The sequence below is a fragment of the Chelonia mydas genome, chromosome 3, assembly GCF_015237465.2.
Source record: "Chelonia mydas isolate rCheMyd1 chromosome 3, rCheMyd1.pri.v2, whole genome shotgun sequence".
NCBI classification, from domain to species: domain Eukaryota; kingdom Metazoa; phylum Chordata; order Testudines; family Cheloniidae; genus Chelonia; species Chelonia mydas.
In genome coordinates, this window is record NC_057851.1 from 160,250,902 (window position 1) to 160,272,192 (window position 21,291).

The window sequence follows — 21,291 nt, forward strand, 5'->3', positions numbered from 1 at the left end:
TTTTACAATCTTTATGGGATTTTTAGTCTATTACGCTCTTGTAGCACAAAAGAGAATTTATGAGAAGATCCTGGCAGAACAAGATCTCCAGTACTATATCTCAGTTGTTCAAACAGGTTTAAATTTTATTTCATTCAGATGATGATACCGCTCATCCACAGCAAAATTCAGCAACGTCGTTAATTTTCTTTTTATGGTAGCTATAAATCAAATCTATTCTGATTGATAAAGATTTCTAATACTTGTGTGTCTTACTAGGAAAGTCTGAAGATTTTTATTTAAAAGTCTGATTTGGGACATTAAACAAAAAACAAACTCTGCATGAAATCACATCTGAGAAACAAACTATTAAAACGTACTTTACTTCTTATGTTTCATAAATTACTTCTGTACTTTCCCTGTGGAGCTAAACTTACAGAGAAATGTAGAAAGGCTAATCTTGCAAGGATCTCTACTTGTAAAATAAATGTTTAGCACAAGCATTCTGCTCAGTATTACGAAGCACCTAGATAGTTCTTTTCATAAAAATACCACCAAATCTGAAGGGTACATGTTCAAATTACTTTGTAACATCCACATTCCCCCTTGCAAGGGGAGCAGTGGGGCCAAAAGACATATCTGGCTTCAAGACTAAGCTTGATAAATTTATGGAGGGGATGGTATGATGCGATAGCCTAATTTTGGCAATTAATTGATCTTTTACTATTAGTGGTAAAGATGCCCAATGGTCTATGATGGGATTTAGATGGGGTGGGATCTGAGTTACTACAGAGAATTCTTTCTTGGGTGTCTGGCTGGTGAGTCTTGCCACATGCTCAGGGTTTAGCTTATCGCCATATTTGGGGTCAGGAAGGAATTTTCTTCCAGGGCAGACTGGCAGAGGCCCTGGGGATTTTTCGCCTTCCTCTGCAGCGTGGGGCACGGGTCACTTGCTGGAGGATTCTCTGCACCTTGAAGTCTTTAAACCTTGATTTGAGGACTTCAGTAACTCAGACATAGGTTAGGGGTTTATTACAGGAGCGGGTGGGTGGGATTCTGTGGCCTGCATTGTGCAGGAGGACAGACTAGACAATCATAACAGTCCCTTCTGACCTTAAAGTCTGAGTAAATCTATAATACTTTTTCAGGTACATGTATTTTATCATGCACTTTATATGCTTTTAAAGTGTGTATTAATGTTTCAACTTCAATTCAAATTTCCAAACAATCACTAAATTGGCAACACTGCATGTAACTAGGTCACAAAACTGGGGGGAGAGTTGGGGAAATTCCAGGGGGTGTAGGGAAATCCCTGCATTCCATTCATGTAACAATACTTGATGCACATTTACGATAGGTGTCACAATCTGGCTAGACCCCGACAGACAGTATCTTGTCAAGATGGTTTGAGCTACAAGAAAAATGGCAATCTCAGGAGGCAGGGTTTCATGTGAATTATTTTGCAGGCTTTGCTTTGTGTGGGTTTCCAACCCTTAGGTTCTGGGAAAACTCCCAAACAAAACTCAGCCTAAGACATTTCCGTGTGAAACCATAAATCAACCCTAACTCAGTTCAACTTGGCCAGGGACTGTTTGATTCTCTAATCTCCATGAATCCAACATGCTATTTTAGGTTTGTAACAACATCTGGAAGGAGGTGAGTTTCGTCGTGTTTGAAGTTGTGTTCCAAATATTTTGCACAACTGGCTAAGAACAAAGGGGAAGATCTGTGCAGGTGATTAGAAAAATAATAGATTTTAGTTGGTTGTAAACAAAATTAACTATGAATATCTTTAATATTATAAACCTTGGCACCAAGTATCCAATGTTCCCAGTGAATCCAATACTTGGCGGATCAGACCCCTAGTGTTCATCCCTTTCAGTTTTAGTCCAGTGCTCTCTACTGTGATTTGTAAGTGAAATATTGAGATCATAGATAAACATGCTTATTTTTCTGTTAATCCAGCTGCTGTTGATTCTTCTGTACCAAAGAGTTTGCATACTAGCATTAAATGTGAGTATGGTTTTGTTTTCCTTTCCAAATACCTCTGGCTTCATTTGTTTGGTTTAGAAATATTTGTCTTGGATAATCTCATTTTGTTGTGCTATGCTGGTGCTGTTTTGAAAAGACACACGTATAACTAAAGTTTGCATCATTCCAAGTGTGGTCAAGATAACAAAGTAACCACGTCTACTGTGTGATGCACATTCGTGCTGATATGGGCTAAATCCCAGGCCCTGGAACTTAGTATTGACTGTTTATTTGGGATATAAATCTCTTGCTTTATTTTCCCATCACAATCCAGAAATTCTAGTTCATATACATAGAACTGATATTCACCAGCCTTTTGTATTCCTTGCTAATCAACACTGGCCATAAGGCAGACAACGTTGTACTGCTCATGAAGCTGCAAAGAACTTCTGGGTAGGTGCAGGCTGTGATTATTTAGTGATATCATTAGAGTAGAGGAGCATTGCACTAGATCCTAATGCCACCTGTTGGCTGAAACATGAAGTATATCTTTGGAGTTGGGTGTGTAGGGAAATCCTTTCTTAACCTTTGTCTCCCAAACGGTAAAGAGCCTGGTGGCACATGGAGAGCAGTAAATTCATCCCCTTCCCATGGGCACTGTATCCCTTTGGCATGCAGACAGGTTCCTTCATTCCCCACCCCTGTGAGGCATTCCTCTGCTTCTCTATGGGATGGCTGTATAGCTAGTAACATGTACTTCCTTTATACAGAGAGGTGCAGTATCTTATCAAATAAAAAAAATCAGGAAAAATGGAAAGTTTCCATTTTCCACAGTGGAATCATAGCTCCATATTATGATTATTTAGATACCTAAAGTAGGACATCAGAGGAGAAAAAACTTTGAAGCAAAGAAACTCATGGCTAAGACAATGGTAGAGCATAGATTTACAGCTGTGTTCACCCTAGAACATAACAGCAGAAAATATAGATTTTCTTTCTTATTTGGGCCGGGGGAGGGTGGAATAACTCCTCCTAATTAACAATATTAATATTCCTTCTGTGCATTTCATTTAGTGTGTTCTTTTTATGTTTTTTCCATTAACAATTTTATGAAACTAGTTCTACAGTAAAGGAGCAAAATACTGCGGAAGCCTCACTGTAAGCTTAGTATTTAGGGAAAAAACATACACAGACACACAAACCTATTTGATTCAGAAATATCAAGAGGACAGAATTTATTCAACTACCTATGTCATAAACAATAGGGAATGTTTCAGATAAAGTGATGTATTTGGATGGAATGGTACCTACATTTCTATAACAGGTGTATTCATTATATATAATATACAGTATTATGCTATGTACTGTTTGCATTACAACATACCTAAAGGCCCCACTGCAATCCATTCGTACTACGCACTGAACATACATGAAATAAGACCCAATCCCTGTCCTAAAGATTATATAGTCCACATAGAAAGATAGGCAGAGGATGGGATAAAGGAAGCATTATCTCCATTTTACAGATGGGGAACGGAGGCATAGAGAGTTTAAGGGACTTGCTCAGGATCACACAAGGAGTATAAGGCAGAGCACGGGAACTGAACACACAATTCCAGAGTCTAATCCTGTGCCTGAATCACACGACTATAGTTAGACTGAATATCTCTGACCCTCTAGGAAATGCCAATGTATATAAATGTTGTCCAGTGCTGTAAAATCTTTTTCTTCGATTTTTGGCTAGTATTCTCCATACAAGTGAACTGACATTTCCACTGGCATGATTTTCTGCTTTGAAGAACCTCCACGCCATGTTGGGTCACTATGTACCTTCCCCCCCAACCCACCTCCCCAGGAGTTGGAGGGATCAGTCCTTGCAGTCCCCTATGCACAGAGGCTGCAATTTCACCTGATCATTATGTGCACTGCCCAAGGTTGTATGGGAAGTCTCCTTGTGTCCTACCCCAGCACAGCATAGCTGGAACTGCCTAACTACTCTAATCTACTTCACAGTCTCTGTTCCTTACTTGGGGAGAGCGCTGCTTAGAAAATGCTGCTGGAAGAGTGTAGGAACAAGAAAAGTCATTTGATTTTTTTCTTAAGACACCAATATTCTCTCCCTCATATACCAGGGCTACATCTCCTTCCCTTGTCTATTGATCAGGGAAAGCTGAAATGCTCTCCACAGAGTCATTTTTGTCATCAGAAGAAAATCTCTCCTTAAGTGGCACTTGTTTTTTCTCCCTCTTTTATCTTCCCATTAAAGGGATAGGTGACCAAAGACATACTTCTCTGGGTAGATAGTTCACCTCTTACTCTTACTTCTGTAATACAAGGAAATGAATAACTCTGCCTTAACTTGCCAATGTGTCCATAACTTAAATCTTAAAGCAGAGCATTTTTGAAGTGTCACACAGGGGTCTAACTGCACAGCTCCCAGTATTGTAAGAAAATCCACTGGACAAAACTTTGTGCAGTAACCTGAAAATCTACCCCAATGTGTTTTACTTAGTATAAAAGTATTAATTGTGACTGTCTCTTCTGAGCTGGAGATTGAAGTCAAAAGAAACTCTGGACCTCACTGGTGCCCCATTTAATTAAACTCAATAACAAGGCTAACCAAGATACACTGATGTTCTAAAAATGTAACAAAAGTCATCTTGGTTGTCACCAGGGAGTGAACCTGTGATCTCCAGAGCTAATAGCATGACCCCTTGTTGCTTGAGGTAGAGCACTAGGTCTTCTAGGTGGGAGCTGTACTTGATTCATATTCTCTGTGGATCAAGCACAGAGGGGACACATAACATACACTGAGCAGTGGGTTACAATAGAATCATAGCAGAGATGAAAGAGATTCATTTCTCCAATTTCCAGCCCAAGTAACTGAGGTGGGCATTGTGAATTGCACAGGGGGAAATGATGGAGGCATCCTCCCTCCATCCCGGCCTACAGAGCTCTCTGTGGAGGCTTCTCCAGGCAAATGGCTCAATGGTTTCTATGCCTCTAGTGCTGCTTCTCCATTCAGGGACAGGGGAAAAGGGAAAGACCAAATGATCCACAAAACAGCTGATTTTCTGGCACCACCTTTCTGTGTTCAGCCCTCAGGGTTCCCCCACAGATCTGTGATCCAAGTGGGCAGAAGGTTCATAGATCATAGAATCTCAGGGTTGGAAGGGACCTCAGGAGGTCATTTAGTCCAACCCCCTGCTCAAAGCAGGGCTAATCCCCAATTTTTGCCCCAGATTCCTAAATGGCCTCCTCAAGGATTGAACTCATAACCCTAGGTTTATCAGGCTAATGCTCAAACCACTGAGCTAATGCATAAGTCTATCCACCCATGCCCTCCTGTCCCCCTTGCACAGCATAGTAGGGTTGAAGTGGTGTGGAGAGCCCATTGTAGGCTCTATGCTCTGAGGTGAATGTTGCCCTAAATGTGTAGAAATGGGTCTGATTTTTCAGAGGTGCTGAGCACTCACCGCTGAAGCTGAAGTCAGTGGGAGGCTGCATTTGCAAGCTGGGCCCAATGTATCTTTGCCTATTATTTATCAGTAGGCAGATGTAAATGGCCATTGTTCTTTTATACTTTACCGAAAGGCACTGGATGCCCAGCCAGTCCTCTTTCTGACAGATGAACCCCAGAAATGACTGTTTCCTGTGACATAAAGGTTTGTAAGCAGCAATGGACAAAATCACAATATTATCAAGGGTGTCATATCAACAGGTAAGAAGTCAAAATGAAGTGACCCATGGGAAATGGTGTACTTACTTATTTCCCTCTAAAGCTTTAAATAGGACACTAACACAATGGAACTACAGTCACAGCTAATGGGGTTGATGTGCAAATCATTCCTGCAGTATACAATGACTTAATGGTTACAAAAATAGGCCTCTGCTTAGTATTTGCATTTTGAAAAGTACTGAATAAACAGGGGATGTTTAGCGAGGCTGTTAGAGTGATATGAGGACATAGGTTTCAGAGTAGCAGCCGTGTTAGTCTGTATCCACAAAAAAGAAAAGGAGGACTTGTGGCACCTTAGAGAGTAACAAATTTATTTGAGCATAAGCTTTCGTGAGCTACAGCTCACTTCATCGGATGCATGTAGTGGAAAATACAGTGGGGAAATTTTATATACACATACCGTTTGTATGGTAACACCCATTGTTTCATGTTCTCTGTGTATATAAAATCTCCCCACTGTATTTTCCACTACATGCATCCGATGAAGTGAACTGTAGCTCACAAAAGCTTATGCTCAGATAAATTTGTTAGTCTCTAAGGTGCCACAAGTACTCCTTTTCTTTATGAGGACACAGCTAATTTTCTCCCTAGTAGAATATTAGAGTGTGTTCTTTTCTCTTAAAAAATTGAGAAAACTTTCCCCCTTTTAATGATGTTACTGTTTAATAAATATGGCGTTCCTTTAAGTCCATGCAGGTTACCATAATGGGCAAGGGCTTTGATAAACACAGACTCTGGTATCACAACAATCATTCTTCATGATTTCTTACCTTGTCTTAGTCCACATGCTCCTGTAAATACAGGTCATGCATTTGGAAAGCTCCTGTAAATACAGGTGATGCATTTGGCCTGTAAGAAAATTCAGGTCATTCAATAGCGAAGCCAAACAGCTGCTGAGATTAATTTAAATCCAGATTCTCTGAGACAATGGCAGAAATACTGTATACCAATTCTTTGTTTGTTTTAATGAAGAATAAATACACCACGGACATCTATCTTGTAAGTAGTTAGCTCCTTTGACGGTCTGAAAATGCACTGTTTTACAAGATGTTTATACTTTCACTGATTAAGACATATATGGGCAGGACAGGTGCTAAGACGTCCAGTTTGTAGGACTTTCCCCTCGAAGCCTTCAGATAGACCTTGGATTTAAAAATGCTTTTTTTCCTCCTTACAGTCATTTGCCTTTACTGTGTTCACATTTACATAGCCACGTACTCTAGAGTAGCTAGGAGTATGGTGAGAATTAGCTGTATGTACTTCAAGAAGGGGAACTAATTTCCCACACACTGTGTTGAAACACTCTTCTTATGGGCCTTTGAATCTGGTTAAGAACTTGACTTAGATGCAGTCTCAGCATAGTGCACAAATGACCGTGTACTAGCACATGTTCCTAAATAAGGACTCTGTTTTACGCATATCTGCCACCCTTGAAATTTGATAGCACCAGAACCCTGCATTACTGTCTGTGTTTTTTGTTTGTCATAATTTTAGAGAATAAAATATAAATAAAATGGCATACAAAATATAGTGTTCATGCATTTTCTGGTACATCAGATTTTAATATATTTCCAGCACAAGCTTGTTATGGCTTTTCTGACTTATTTATGTTGTTATACAGTCTGAGCTTGCTAACAAAAAGGGAAATGGTTATGTACATTAGGGACCTTAATACGTAACTTAATAGTGCAGAAGAAAACCAGTGACATACAGAATTTTCCAGTATACAGTAACAGCCCTTGCTAAGAAATATAAGTGATCAAAAATAGACCTAAACATTTTCACCTGGCAAACTTGTGAAGGTCAATACTTTATATATGAAAAAGGTCAAATATTTTATTTATGAAACAAAGTCTTGCCATCTTTGGGTAGTTCCAGTATTTTTTAAAAAGTGGTTTACAGATTGTCTTAGTTCATGAGACCCTTTGATCCTAGGGCTATTGGGCTCAAGGTATGCTTTTGTTGGAGAGTTTAATACTTTGGTACTGGGGCTGGGAAGCAAGGAGCTGATTCTCAATCAGAATATTTTACCTTTTGATCAGGGAAAGTCTTGAAAAGAGACTTCACAGTAGTTAGTGCATTTGGCAGGACTATAGGTTTTAATGCTGCATCTTTAATAATGGGATTCTTACGCTGAATGCTTCCAGTTTCACACACAGTGAAACAGGTCATCAGCAAACTGCTTCATTGGTGGGTGGGTGTGTAAAATAAATACAACTGTACCCAATATATGTTGAGATGCTTTGGGTTGGTCTTTAAGATAGAAGCAAGACTAATAAGGGTGGTCTCTTGTATTGGCTATGGAATGATAACTAACTCAGGTCAAATAATGAGGCTTGTACGCTTCAATCTAGTAATGGCCACCATTCAAAACTTCTGTTGAGATTATGCAGTCTGATGGCAAATGTTGCAGGGAGAAGGATAGTGGCACTGGGAGGATCTCTGAGCTATCTTAGCTACACAACACATGGCTGGGTCCAAGTCTTCGTCATATTGGTGAGATTGTTGCTCTTGCTATTAGAACGGGAAAGCAAGTGCCCAGCACCCAATTCTCCTCAAAGGATTGGGGAGAAGGGTCTATCTGCCTCATGACTGAGAAGTAGAAGCATCTGCTTTAGTCACATCAGGGTCTAGCAGAATGTGAGACATGGTTCCTCATCTGTGGTCTCACAAATAAGCATCGCTGTTGCAGATAAAAGGAAGCAGAGATACTTTCAAAAGCCATGAAAGTGGCACTGACCTCTGAAAACACACTTGATTTCATGGCCATCCCTGTGGCCTGGCTGCTGTGCTGAAAATGCCTGCTCAGGAGGAATTTTGGGTTTCCCACCGTCAGAATCAGTGGAAATCAGGTTTGCTACAAAGGTGGTGCACTCACTCTGTGGGGAAAGGGCGTTTGGTGCACTCCTTTCAAGACCACGTCAGAAGCTAAGTTTGAGAGCTACCTTGGAGGAAGACAAACATCCTACACCTTCCTCTGGAAATAGTGGGGTATAATAATCATGTGTTAATGGCAAATAAGAAATATGGTGTCAAAAGAAGTTTCAGAGTAAAAACAGATTCTTCAAGAAAAATTGACAGATTTTTATCATTACACACAGTGGGCCTGATTCTGCTTTCTGTGAAGTGTAAATCTGGAGTAACTTCACTGAAATCAGGGGGCCAGATCCTCATTTGGTGTAAATTGACATAGCTCAACTTGACTTCATTGAATTACTATAAATCTTGATGGAGTTATGCCAGTTTACACTAGCTGATGCTCTGGCCCAATGGACTTAAACTGGTCTAAAGTCTGTATAAGTGAAGTGAGAATCAGGTCCAGTGTGAGTGTATTTTATATACATATATATAACTCCGCTTCTAGGTACCAGTGGAGCAACAAGAGCTGGGTTCCGTCTGTTAGCTCTGACTTAAGCAGTTAAAAGGAAATATTTCAAATAAATACAAAATTGCAGTATCTTTCCACAAGAGAGCTGCAACCTATGTGGGTAATCTATATTAATCAATTACATAAATCAAGCCTTTTCCCTGTAGGATGTAGGAGTATTAGTCACCATAAATCTAGGAAAATGTGATGGATTATGCAGCAACCTGTGAGAATTAACTTGTTTATATACACACACACCCACCCATTAATGCTCTATAAAATTTGTAGTGCAGGTGTTTTAATAATTCTTTAATTTTATGAGTTATGAAAACAGTTGTGCCTGTGTACCAAAGATAGAGTTCTAATGAAGTGAGTGAGATTACAACCACATGTAAGAGTTCAGTTTACTATATTATATTCAAATATCTATGCTAGATCAATCAACTCAACTGGTTCTTTTCCCTGCAAGTTTCACAGTAATGCCTAGAAGCTCCAGCTGAGATGAGGGCTCCATTGTGCTAGGTGCTGCATCTATATCTCGGCAGAGGCAATCTCAGAGGGTTTAATGCCCAAAGAGACATGACACAAAGAGTGGGGGGAAAGGAAATCTTATCCCCATTTAACAGATGAGGAACTGAGGCATAAGGTGGTTAATTAACTTGCCTAACGTCACCTAGAAGACTAGGGTTGAGATGGGAATTGAACTCAGATCTTTTGACTCGGACACCAGTGCCTTCACCACAAAACCATCCTTCCTCTCACAGTGAGCCAATATAGTGATAGTTGAGAGTGTATGTAAAGATATACATTTATTTAATCTCTGTTGAGAAATGACAGTCTACTAGTACCATTTCAGCATACAGAGATCAAGAATACTACCACAAGCATTGTGTATTGAGTCTGTTTTCATTGGACTTCTCTATGCCATTGTCAAAGCAAAGTAAACTTCGGCAGACTTTCTGTACTTAACAGAATTGAAAGAAATCACATGTGCTTATGGTACTGCAGCTTTTACAATTCCATTTTTTGCAGTATACCAGTTGCATGCTAATAGATCTTGGGTTGCATTTTATCCCCATCTCCTTTTGGTTTTGGCTTATCAAACGTTTCAGAAAAAGCAAACAAAGGACACGGAAAGATATGCTTGTCAAGAATACCCAGAATCCACACCTTCTTATCAGTTTTCAGGCAAACTTACACCTAAATATTATTTCTGTATATTCTATCATCTTCATCATCATGTAGCTGGATCGTTAACTTATTCTCATGGAATAACAGTGCAGCCAAATTTGTTATTTCAGGCACATATATTCAGATATAAATAAATATGTTCAGAAACCAAGGAAATTTGAGAAAACAGTGAGTATTTTCATCTCCTAATGCCAGGAATGACTGGCACCACTCAACTAGAGTAAGGAGTTATTTCCAGAAGTAGAGATGCATATTTCCATTGCATACGGATGGACGCAGGACTGGTTGACTCAGGGAACTGGTAAAACAAAAAACAAAGAAACAAAAACACCAAGCATCATTTGATATCCCAACTTTGTGATATGAAATTTTGTTCGCAAGAATAATCAAGAATGGTTCTTGATTTCTTGATCAGTACAGGGCACAAGGGAAAACTGGCAACTGAGGCCCCCCTCCCCTCACACCAGCCCCTTTTCAAGGAATAGAGGAAGATGTTCAATGTGGCTGTAAGAGATTTTACCAGTTTCTTACAGTTTAGGAGGCTAGAAATATGATAAAATCAAAACCTGTTTTGCCAGATTCACCGCCGTGTTAGATTAGTTCCACGTGTGTGATTTCCATGGATTTACACTATTCTTCCCATAAAAGAAATAAGACAACTATGGTTTGGGATATAGATTTTACAGGTGTTTGTTTTTTTTTTAATTCTTTGGCATTGACAATGGTTACATGAAAGCACTAGAGACAGATGATCCTAGTGTCCTTAGAAAATTCTTGCTTGTGAGCAGTGCAACCTAAATAGCTTGAGCAGTTGAGCTTGATAAGATAGTAGATAACACTCAAAGAGCACATTACTGCATAACCTGAAGAGAACTGGTGCATGTTGTGTTTGAAAAAAAGTGATAACCAGATGGAAGCAAAAAGGGCTTCCACTTTTAACCCTTTCATTGATAAATTTAATAGTGATCTATGATGACAAAGTAGGCAGTGCTACCACATTTGGGTTGGAGGGGTGAACCGTTGGATTCTCACCAGCCCCAGGGACTGAGGGGGAGGGATAGCTCAGTGGTTTGAGCATTGGCCTGCTAAACCCAGGGTTGTGAGTTCAATCCTTGAGGGGGCCATTTAGGGATCTGGGGCAAAAATTGGGGATTGGTCCTGCTTTGAGCAGGGGGTTGGACTAGATGACCTCCTGAGGTCCCTTCCAACCCTGATATTCTATGATGACTTTGGTAGACAATCACCAAGGTGACTTGGTCCTCCTGCTAAACCCCAAATCCCACAGCTCCAAATGTCACCAAGCCATTGCGTGGTAGGCCAGGATGACTTCCCCCAACCCTTTCTGTAATAGTCAGAAAAAAACAAGGAAGCTACAGAAAACATAGTTCCAAAACACCATCATCCACACCTAAAGTCTTTAGCCCCAGTTTCCTAAAAGTTCTCTTATCTGTCAGCCAAGTCCAAAGTCTCCTAAGGAGGCAGGCCCCAGCCTCTGCCCTGCTCTCCCCAAATTCAATACCTTTTCCCTAAGGGGTTTGTCTCTCCTGCCTCATTCCAGAACTGTTTTCCCCTTGGCACTCCTTCAGTCTTAAGTGTTGCCTCTCCTCCTCTTCTCTCTTTCTAGAATGAGCTGGGTCTGGCTTACATAGACCCCAGACCGCTCCCCCTCCCAGCAGCCTCAGAGAGAGTAGTTAATTGGAGTCAGCTTCCTGTGTTTTCTTTTCCTCCTTTTCTGCCCAGGAGACAGTTCACACTGTTGCATGGGTGGGGAGTGCAGGAAAGGTGGGGAGCAAAGAGCATTGCACAGTGAATTGGAGGGGGCAGTATGGGTATGAGGGCTTTAGCAGTACTGGAACAATGAGATGTGGAGAAGGAGCACAGGGAGAGAAACAGATGGGAAGGATCATCTGAAAGAAGAGAAAAGCTGGAGAGGGCACTGCTAGGAGAGCTTGTAGGCAAGTGAGCAAAGCAAGGGGGGCCCATTGTGGGAGTTGTCAGGCAGCTTGGACACGCACGCCAGCCATTTCCAAATGGCTTTGTGCGGGTGAGGTGTGTAAGCAGCATCCTTGCTGACTGGAAAAAACAGTCTGTTGACTGTTGGGGAAGAGGGCTGGAAATGGCTAGAAAAGCCAGCCCAGGAGATTTCCTGACAGGCGTCTTTTGATATCACACATTGCTTTGAAGTGAGAGAAGTCGCAGTGCATTTCTGTAGTGGTGTGTCAGAGCCAAGGCGTTACACCTGGCCAAAGCACCACCAGCTTACTGCAGGAGTGGGTCAATGCCTTGTTAAAGTGTCATTGAACTCAGCATGAAGTGCTGCTGCTGAATAAGCAGAAGTGTTAAAAACTTTCTAAAGTAGGTCCTACAAAAAGTAATATTTCTGTTTTCTTGTAGAAGAAATAGTTGATTTTTTTAAAAAGCAGTTAGATGTTTAGAATCCAAAAGGCAATTTGGTAACAGGCATCATTTTGGGCATAGACTGGCTGAGAATGGCTCTTTAAAGTGGCTGAAAGGTTTTTGGTGCACTGAAAAAAGTGATAGCTATGAACAATAGCTAAAATTGGTGAAATCAGTTTTCCCTTCAGCCTTGTAACCTGGCTTCCAGGCTTGCAAGGACGTGCGATCATAGCATCATCCTATTAAGAACATGGTGAGAATGCTAAATCCTATTCAGATCAATGGAAAGCAAAAGGATTATAAAACCCATCGGGAAAAGTAACAAATGTTCATAACCATCATTCAGAGTTTAATATCTTGAGCTTTTATCTGTGTTTGCACAGCAACCAGCACAATTAGTCCTCATTATATAATTTTTATTTTAATTATAATGTGCAGGCAGTTTAGTCTAGTCACAGTCAGGAAACGTGAGTTCTGTTCCTGCCACAGACCTATTACATGACCTTGGGAGAGTCACTTCACCTCTGTGTGTTTCTGGTTTTTGTATGTTATTTCTCTTTTAGATTGTAAACTCAGGGCAGGATCTGTCTCTTATCATGGGTTTGTGAAGCATTTAGCACAATGTCGGTGAGAGGCCCTAAATGTTACTGTAATATAAATAACGTTATAAAGAGACGGAGTTTTGTTACATATCACAACTCATTCAGATATATCCCTTTCATTTAGAAAACTAAAAAACAATGCTCAGATGCCACATGGAAGACACATTGGAGATGAAATCCTGGCTCCACTGAAGTCAATGGGAATTTTGTCATTGATGTCATAGGATCAGGATTTCTCCCTCAATGTAGATTTAGTAGGAAGGTAACTTGATAGAGTAGCTACTGAGATAAAGTAGGCAAAAAGATGCAAGGTAAGCAGATGGTTGCTATAGATAGCTACATAAATAGATCTTACATTCAAGGCATAAGGAGAAAAGGGCTCAATGGTCTGTGGCATTTTAAACTCAAGATGTCTTTGCTTTTGTAGTTTTAAGGTGCAAAGTAAGCTGTTGTAGCGTAAGTTGTGTACTTGTTTTCATAGACTGTAACAGCGTTCTCCTGATGTGCTCCCAAACGAGTAGTGGACTGGTGACAGGAAAAACAGGCTGCCCCACGTATGCCCCCTGCTTTTATTAAAAAGAAAAGGAGGACTTGTGGCACCTTAGAGACTAACCAATTTATTTGAGCATGAGCTTTCGTGAGCTACAGCTCGCTTCATCGGATGCATGCTGTGGAAATCGCACAAGACATTTTATACACAGACACCATGAAACAATGCCTCCTCCCACCCCACTCTCCTGCTGGTAATAGCTTATCTAAAGTGATCATCAAGTTGGGCCATTTCCAGCACAAATCCAGGGAGAACACTTCAATCTCTCTGGTCACGCAATCAGAGACATGAAGGTCGCTATCTTACAACAAAAAAACTTCAAATCCAGAGTCCAGCAAGAAACTGCTGAATTGGAATTCATTTGCAAATTGGATACTAGTAATTTAGGCTTAAATAGAGACTGGGAGTGGCTAAGTCATTATGCAAGGTAGCCTATTTCCCCTTGTTTTTTCCTCCCCCCCCAGACGTTCTGGTTAAACTTGGATTTATGCTGGAAGTGGCCCACCTTGATTGCCATGCACAGTGTGGGGAGAGTGGTCAGTTTGGATGAGCTATTGCCAGCAGGAGAGTGAGTTTGTGTGGGGGGGGGGTGAGAAAACCTGGATTTGTGCTGGAAATGGCCCACCTTGATTATCATGCACATTGTAGGGGGAGTGGTCACTTCGGATGAGCTATTACCAGCAGGAGAGTGAGTTTGTGTGAGTATGGGGGTGGGGGAGTGAGAAAACCTGGATTTGTGCTGGAAATGGCCCACTTTGATTTTCATGCAGGTTGTAGGGAGAGTGGTCACTTTGGATAGGCTATTACCTGCAGGAGAGTGAGTTTGTGTGTGTGGTTTTTGGAGGGGGGTGAGAGAACCTGGATTTCTGCAGGAAATGGCCCACATTGATTATCATATGCATTGTGAAGACAGTGGTCACTTTGGATGGGCTATTACCAGCAAGAGAGTGAGTTTGTTTGTGGGAGGGCGAAGGGTGAGAAAACCTGGATTTGTGCTGGAAATGGCCCAACTTGATGATCACTTTAGATAAGCTATTACCAGCAGGAGAGTGGGGTGGGAGGAGGCATTGTTTCATGGTGTCTGTGTATAAAATGTCTTGTGCGATTTCCACAGCATGAATCCGATGAAGTGAGCTGTAGCTCACGAAAGCTCATGCTCAAATAAATTGGTTAGTCTCTAAGGTGCCACAAGTCCTCCTTTTTCTTTTTGCGAATACAGACTAACACGGCTGTTACTCTGAAACCTGCTTTTATTAATTAAGTTTCACACTAATAAGAAAACAGGGTTATGGATAATCAAATAAATTCATTCAGCTTCCTTAAAGCTGCAGTGCTGGCAGTCATGACTTTCCACTGGTGGACATTCATGCCAAATGTTAATGCATAATGTTGATGACCGTACAGTATTAAATGCTAATGAACATAATATTGAATGCAAGTGGTTTGTGAACCACCCCCTATATAAGCCCCCTGCTCTCTGTCCCCTGACCACCCCCTTCCTAGACCCCCCACCCTAATTGCCTCCCAAGACCCAACCCCCCACCCAACCCCCTCTGCTCCCTGATTGCCCTGACCCCTATCCACACCCAGGCCCTATGGGACTCCCACGCCCTATCGAAACCCCCCCCCCCCCCCCGTTCCCCGTCCCCTGACTGCCCCTCCAGAACCTCCACCCCATCCAACCACCCCCTGCTCTCTGTCCGCTGACTGCTCCCCGGGACTCCCTGCTCCTTATTCAACTGCCCAGCCCCAGCCCCCTTACCATGCTGTGTGTGGCCTGGACGGAGCTAGACGCGCTGCCCTGCAGGAGCGCGCAGCCCCGCCCCCCCCCCCAGAGCATTACCCGTGTGGCGGAGCGGCTCCGGGGGAGGGGCTGGGGGCTAGACTCCCTGCCGGGAGCTCAGGGGCCGGGCAGGACGGGCCTGCGAGCCGGATGTGGCCCACGGGCCATAGTTTGCCCACCCCTGGTCTGTTGTCACTAACTGTGAAAATTTAGATTGAGTGATTAAAAAACTAAAAAAAACATGCTTAAAACCTATAATGATCTGCAACCATGAAAATTTAAAAAGATAAACATTGAAAAAAATGCTTAAAAATAAACACTGATATTATCCATCAAAATTATCAATGAATATCAAATTCTGCTAACCTTACAAATAAATGACAGAAGTAGCTCATCAGGTAGGTATTAATACAAAAATTGACATGACATGTATGTCTGTTTGATTGCATAGAAATCTGAAACCGTTGTCACTGGTGATCCTCAAAGAAACTGCAAACCTTGGACTGCAACAATTGACAAACACGTTTGTGTTTCAGCTAGTAATGGATCACCTCACATTAAGCTCACTGAATGGTCATCATAACAGGTCACTGAGGAGCAGTGTTGATATACAAAGTATCAGGAAGTTGTTTACTGTACTTTGGACCATAACCACCTCCCATTTAAATCAGTGGAGAGACTTTCATTCAATGGGAGCTGAATCAGACCTTTGGTGATTAATTATTGTGTCCGCTGATAGTTTTGAAAAGCTAAAAAGACCAGATAACATTAACAACGGGATTTTCAAAAGTACTCAGTGAAGGCTTAAATCTGCTCCCACAGACTTCAATGTTCATTTGATTCCCAATTCCTCTAATATATGGTTTTTAAGGGTGGGATTTTCAAAGCACTCCGTTCTGGCCTAATTCGGTTCCCATCCATTTCTCCAAGCCCTTGTCCTTCGACCACTTTAGACTGAGTGGAGAAGGAGACTAGAGAGTGCAGTTTCTATTCACTGTCCAATGACAAAATCTCCCCAGTGTAGATGGCTCATGCAAGGCTCTGGGCTGAATTTCACCCCAAATACAATGCTTTTTTGGTGAGCTCTGGGGAGTAACTGAGTGAACTTGCCGATGAAACCCTCCGAAGACAGGGGATTTGCTATCTCTGTATGTAGGTGGGTGTCAAGAGAAGGTGATATCACCTGGGGGGCAAATACTAATATTCTGTCACTTGACCATTACTTAGCCTTGTAACGGTTCCTTTTGCATTCTCACATGTACAGACAGGGATCAGCAAAAAAAAGAAAGACTTGTCAAAGCGGTTGAAAAATATAAGAAGGAACTTGTATGGATAGTTTCTGCCCCCAAATTTAACTGCAGGAGTGTTTCCACGAAACAGCAGAAGGTAAGCATATTCCTTGCCGGCTGTTGTTGTAGGATCTGAGTACATTTGCATTAAGATGGCATTGAAGTGCATGCAAAGGAGACACGAGCTTTCTCTCAAATGGCTGTAGTCTGAAAGGCATGTAGTGCAGTAGTAAATGCAGTTTTATTACCTATGGCTTGTTTATGTGTTAACCAAACAACTGTATTATTATTGTTTAACAAAGTTTATTAAATCAGGAATAATATTTGATTTAAGTTTGGGGAACAAACTAAAAAAAACCCCAAAGCCCCTTTGCTACTCTCATGCTGAATAAAACTAAACCACCATGATTTTTTGACACAAGCTGTAATACACTGCCTTAGTCATTTTTGATGATAGTTACAGCTTATGCCTACTGCAACCTACTCATCTCACTGTTCTAATCCTTACTTGGCCTCATCACTGACAAAATCGGTCTTCTTGAAACACACGTTTGCTCATTTGAGCCACGGTGTTTTAATGTTCAGCCCAGGAAAGATACTTAAGCCCTGGAACAGGTTACCTAAGAAGGTTTTAGAATTCCTGACACTGGAGGTTTTTAAGAACAAGTCAGAGAAATATGTGTGAGAGGTGGTCGGGGTATGCGTAATGCTACCTTGGCACTTGAGGTCCCTTCTAGCCCTACATTTCTATGATTCTATAAAGTATGATACAAGAAAAAGCTATTGTATTTTTTGTGTGCATGCTATGGAAATGACTGACATTTAGTTCTTTTGAAAATGTATTCTTACAAAACTAGTACTTCCTCATAGCAGTGATGGAAAGTACATCGTTAATTTTTTACAAGTGAATTATTTCAAATGATTCTTTAACATGTAATGGCACTTCATTTTTGTTTTCCAACTTTGATATTGACTCATTAGCCCCAAGCATCAGTGCAAAGTGATCAGTTACAAATTTTCATCCCTAATATTTAACTCGAATCTCCCTTGCTAGAAACTAAGCTGGTTACTTCTCATCCTATCCTTGGTAGACATGGAGAACAATTGATCACCATCTTCTTTATAACAACCTTTACATATTTGAAGATTGTTTTGTCCAATCGTAGCCTTCTCTTCTCTAGACTAAACATGCCCAATTCTTTCAATCTTTCCTTATAGGTCATGTTTTCTAAACTTCTGATCATTTTTATTGCTCTCTTATGAGCTCTCCCCAATTTGTCCACATCCTTTGATGCCCAAAACTGGACACTGTACTTGGGGCTCACCATTGCCGAATAGACCGGGACAACTACCTCCCTTCTCTTACATACAACACTCCTGTTAATACATCCAAAAATGACATTTGCCCATTTTGTCACAGCATCATACTATTGACTCATATTCAATTTGTGATCTACTGCAGTCCCCAAATCCTTTTCAGCATACCTACTTCCTAGCCAGTTATTTCCCACTTTATAATTGAGCATTTGATTTTTCCTTCTTAAATGTTGTACTTTACAATAGTCTTTATTGAATTTCATCTTATTGATTTCAGACCAATTCTCCAATATGATCAAGATCATTTTGAATGCTAACCCTGTCCTCCAAAGTGATTGCACCTCTCCCAACTTAACATTGGCCATAAAGTTTATAAGCGTACTTTCCACTCCTTCATCCAAGTCATTAAGGAAAATATTGAACAGTTCTGGACCCAAGATTGACTCCTCTGGGACCCCATTTGATATGTCCTCACAGCTGGAACCGTTGATGATTACTCTTTGAATACAGTCTTTCAACTAGTTGTGCCATTCACCATACAGTAATTTCATTATTTCAGGAAGAAATGAAGACAAATAGAATTTGCTTAATCTGTCTACATGTTTAACTGTCAATTACCACAGCATGCAGAGACTTGTATCACTGTGGGTAGGTGCTGTGAAATCTTCCACACCAAACTCTGCTAAAGGACTTCACTTCTAACCTGCAAGCCCACTACAATTCTACTACCAGTCCCTGACTCTGTCTTGAGCAGAAATTGCTTAGCAAGTACATTGTGAGGTTCAGGTTTTCTTAGAGGGTTTGGAATTTTTGTTTGTTTGTTTGTGGTATGACAAATGTTTACCTGGAACTTGGATGAGACAAGGCCGGATGCCTTTCTGGAAGATATGCTTTAGTCTGAACACAAGGGTAACTGGGTGACATTCTATCGCCTGTGTTATACAGTAGGTCAGACTTGATGATCTGGTGGTGTTCCCTGATGTTAAAATCTTAACTGTGACAATACAGTCTGTCTGAAGAGGTGGAAGGTTAGCATAATAACCCCATTGCACCACCAGACCTGAACTCCTGCTTTGACTTAAATCAGTACTTTATTTATTTCAGTACAACTGTACAAGAAAGTTACATTTCTTACATCCTTCAAATTCCCATTGGCTCTGTTCATGGAGTTATGCCACGGAGCGTGTTGCAAGCATCTGAATTATGTAAGGGGTAAGCAACACATGACAGATGAAATCCTGACTTCATTGAAGCCAGTGTCAAATCTCCCATTGACTTCAGTGGGGCCAGGATTTCACCATTTATGTTTAGAGCAATCAGACAGCATACGACTTCCTATTTGAATTCAAACATTGGGGACCAGTTGTGCTAACACCTGCATGTGTATATAAGGCAGAAAGTGGATGATGCAGTCCCTGTTTTGGTAGAGAGTCTGTGAGCTTGTTTCCAGGGGGCACAAGTTCCACAAGCGGGAATACACAGAAGCCTGTGGAGAAGGAAGAGCCTTTCCCCTCTTCCGATCCCTCTCCTTGAGCCAGGCCCAGCATACCAGGAGCTCTTGAGCTGAGGGAGAGCAGTGGCTCTCCAGAGCTAGTGTTACTACCAGCCTTAACCTCCATAAAGGGCATAGAGTTGGGGGCAAGGCCATGACCAGGTGTAAGGGTGGCACAGCAGCTTTGCTTCCATTGCAGCCCCCAGAGCTCTGGAAGTCATTGTGACCCAAGGCCATGTAGAGCTCCTTCTGGAGCAGTGAGCCTCCTCTTAATCATTCTTAAACAGAACACTATGGTGAAATGGATTCGTTAGAGACACTCTGTCTTTTGTAAGCTGCGGCATTTGTGTCTCATCTGTTTTGTTCTCTGAACTGCAGTGGCCGGATGAGAGTCGCCTGTATTTGGCACCACGTGGGAAAGTCTGCTCCGTGACTCAGGAAGAACAGCGCTCACCTGTACCCTTTCAGAAGCCTCCCTCAAGAATTCCATCACCAGTTTTAACTGCACGAGAGACTATTCAAGACACTGTTCAGCAAGCTTTGTCTCAGACTCCTGTTCACAGATCTAATATGCTCAAACTATCCACTACACCACATAGCTAGGCTCACCTGTGTGCGGTGGTTTGCAGCAGGAAGACAACATTTCAAGACCCTCAGAAGAAAACATATAGTGGCGACCTCCTTGACAAACATTCTGATTGGTTCACAGAAAAAAAACAGCCTTTTGCCCCCCAAATTTTAAAGACATCAAGTCAATCATTTCTTTCAAAGTACAGGTATTATAATCCTCCCCACAAAATGAAGAGCATCTCACCTGGAAGACCATCTCTTAGATCAACTGGAACATACAGTGTAAGGCCAAGAGAGTTATGCAGGTAAAATACTGGAAGAAAAGGGGTACTTCTCTCTTCTGTTTGCACATTAATGGTAAAAATTAAATGATTTCATTTCCAAGAAAATCATTTAAAACTGCAGTCATCTTTATTGAGCATTTTTCATTTAATCTTTCAGCTCTGTAGAAGATGCACATCTGATGCAGATTGCTCCACGCGGCATCCAGTTAAGGTTATTGTACCCATTTGGTATGAGGTAAATATATGGCAGCACTATTCAGAGACAAAAGCTGACTTGGTTCTGAGTGTAATGTGCTTTTAGAACAATTGATAACATAATGGGGCTTCATGGGACATAGCTAAAGGAGAGAGTGACAAACTTGAATCATGTTATAAGGTTTCATTTATTTAAACAGGATATGTAAGCTATTGAGAAGTGAGAAATCTGAGGAATCTAGCATGTTAGGCGAGATAATGACAATAGGTGTGTGTGGTTACAATAGAAACAGCTAAAATAACTGAGTTCTTTGAAAAACACAAATTAGGCTCTGAGGTATATAAAAATAATAGCTCAATATACTCCAGCACCTTGAGTTCTTTACGCAGGGAATGAATGTGAAGGCATATTTGTGTGTGAAACTAGACTAATATAGTTAGTTATCAGATGGGAAAATGCACAATTCCGTTTCTATTCTACAAGTCCTATTTTCTTAATGTCAAATGCTATCCTATATTTATTTTGCTTTTGAGATGTCAAAGTGACAGGGAACAAGAACAGCGA

General features: G+C 41.2%; 1 pseudogene; it reads left to right on the forward strand.

Moving 5' to 3' along the window:
- The window catches only part of LOC122465086, a 109,636-nt pseudogene that overhangs the window by 74,780 nt on the left and 13,565 nt on the right, over positions 1–21,291 (forward strand).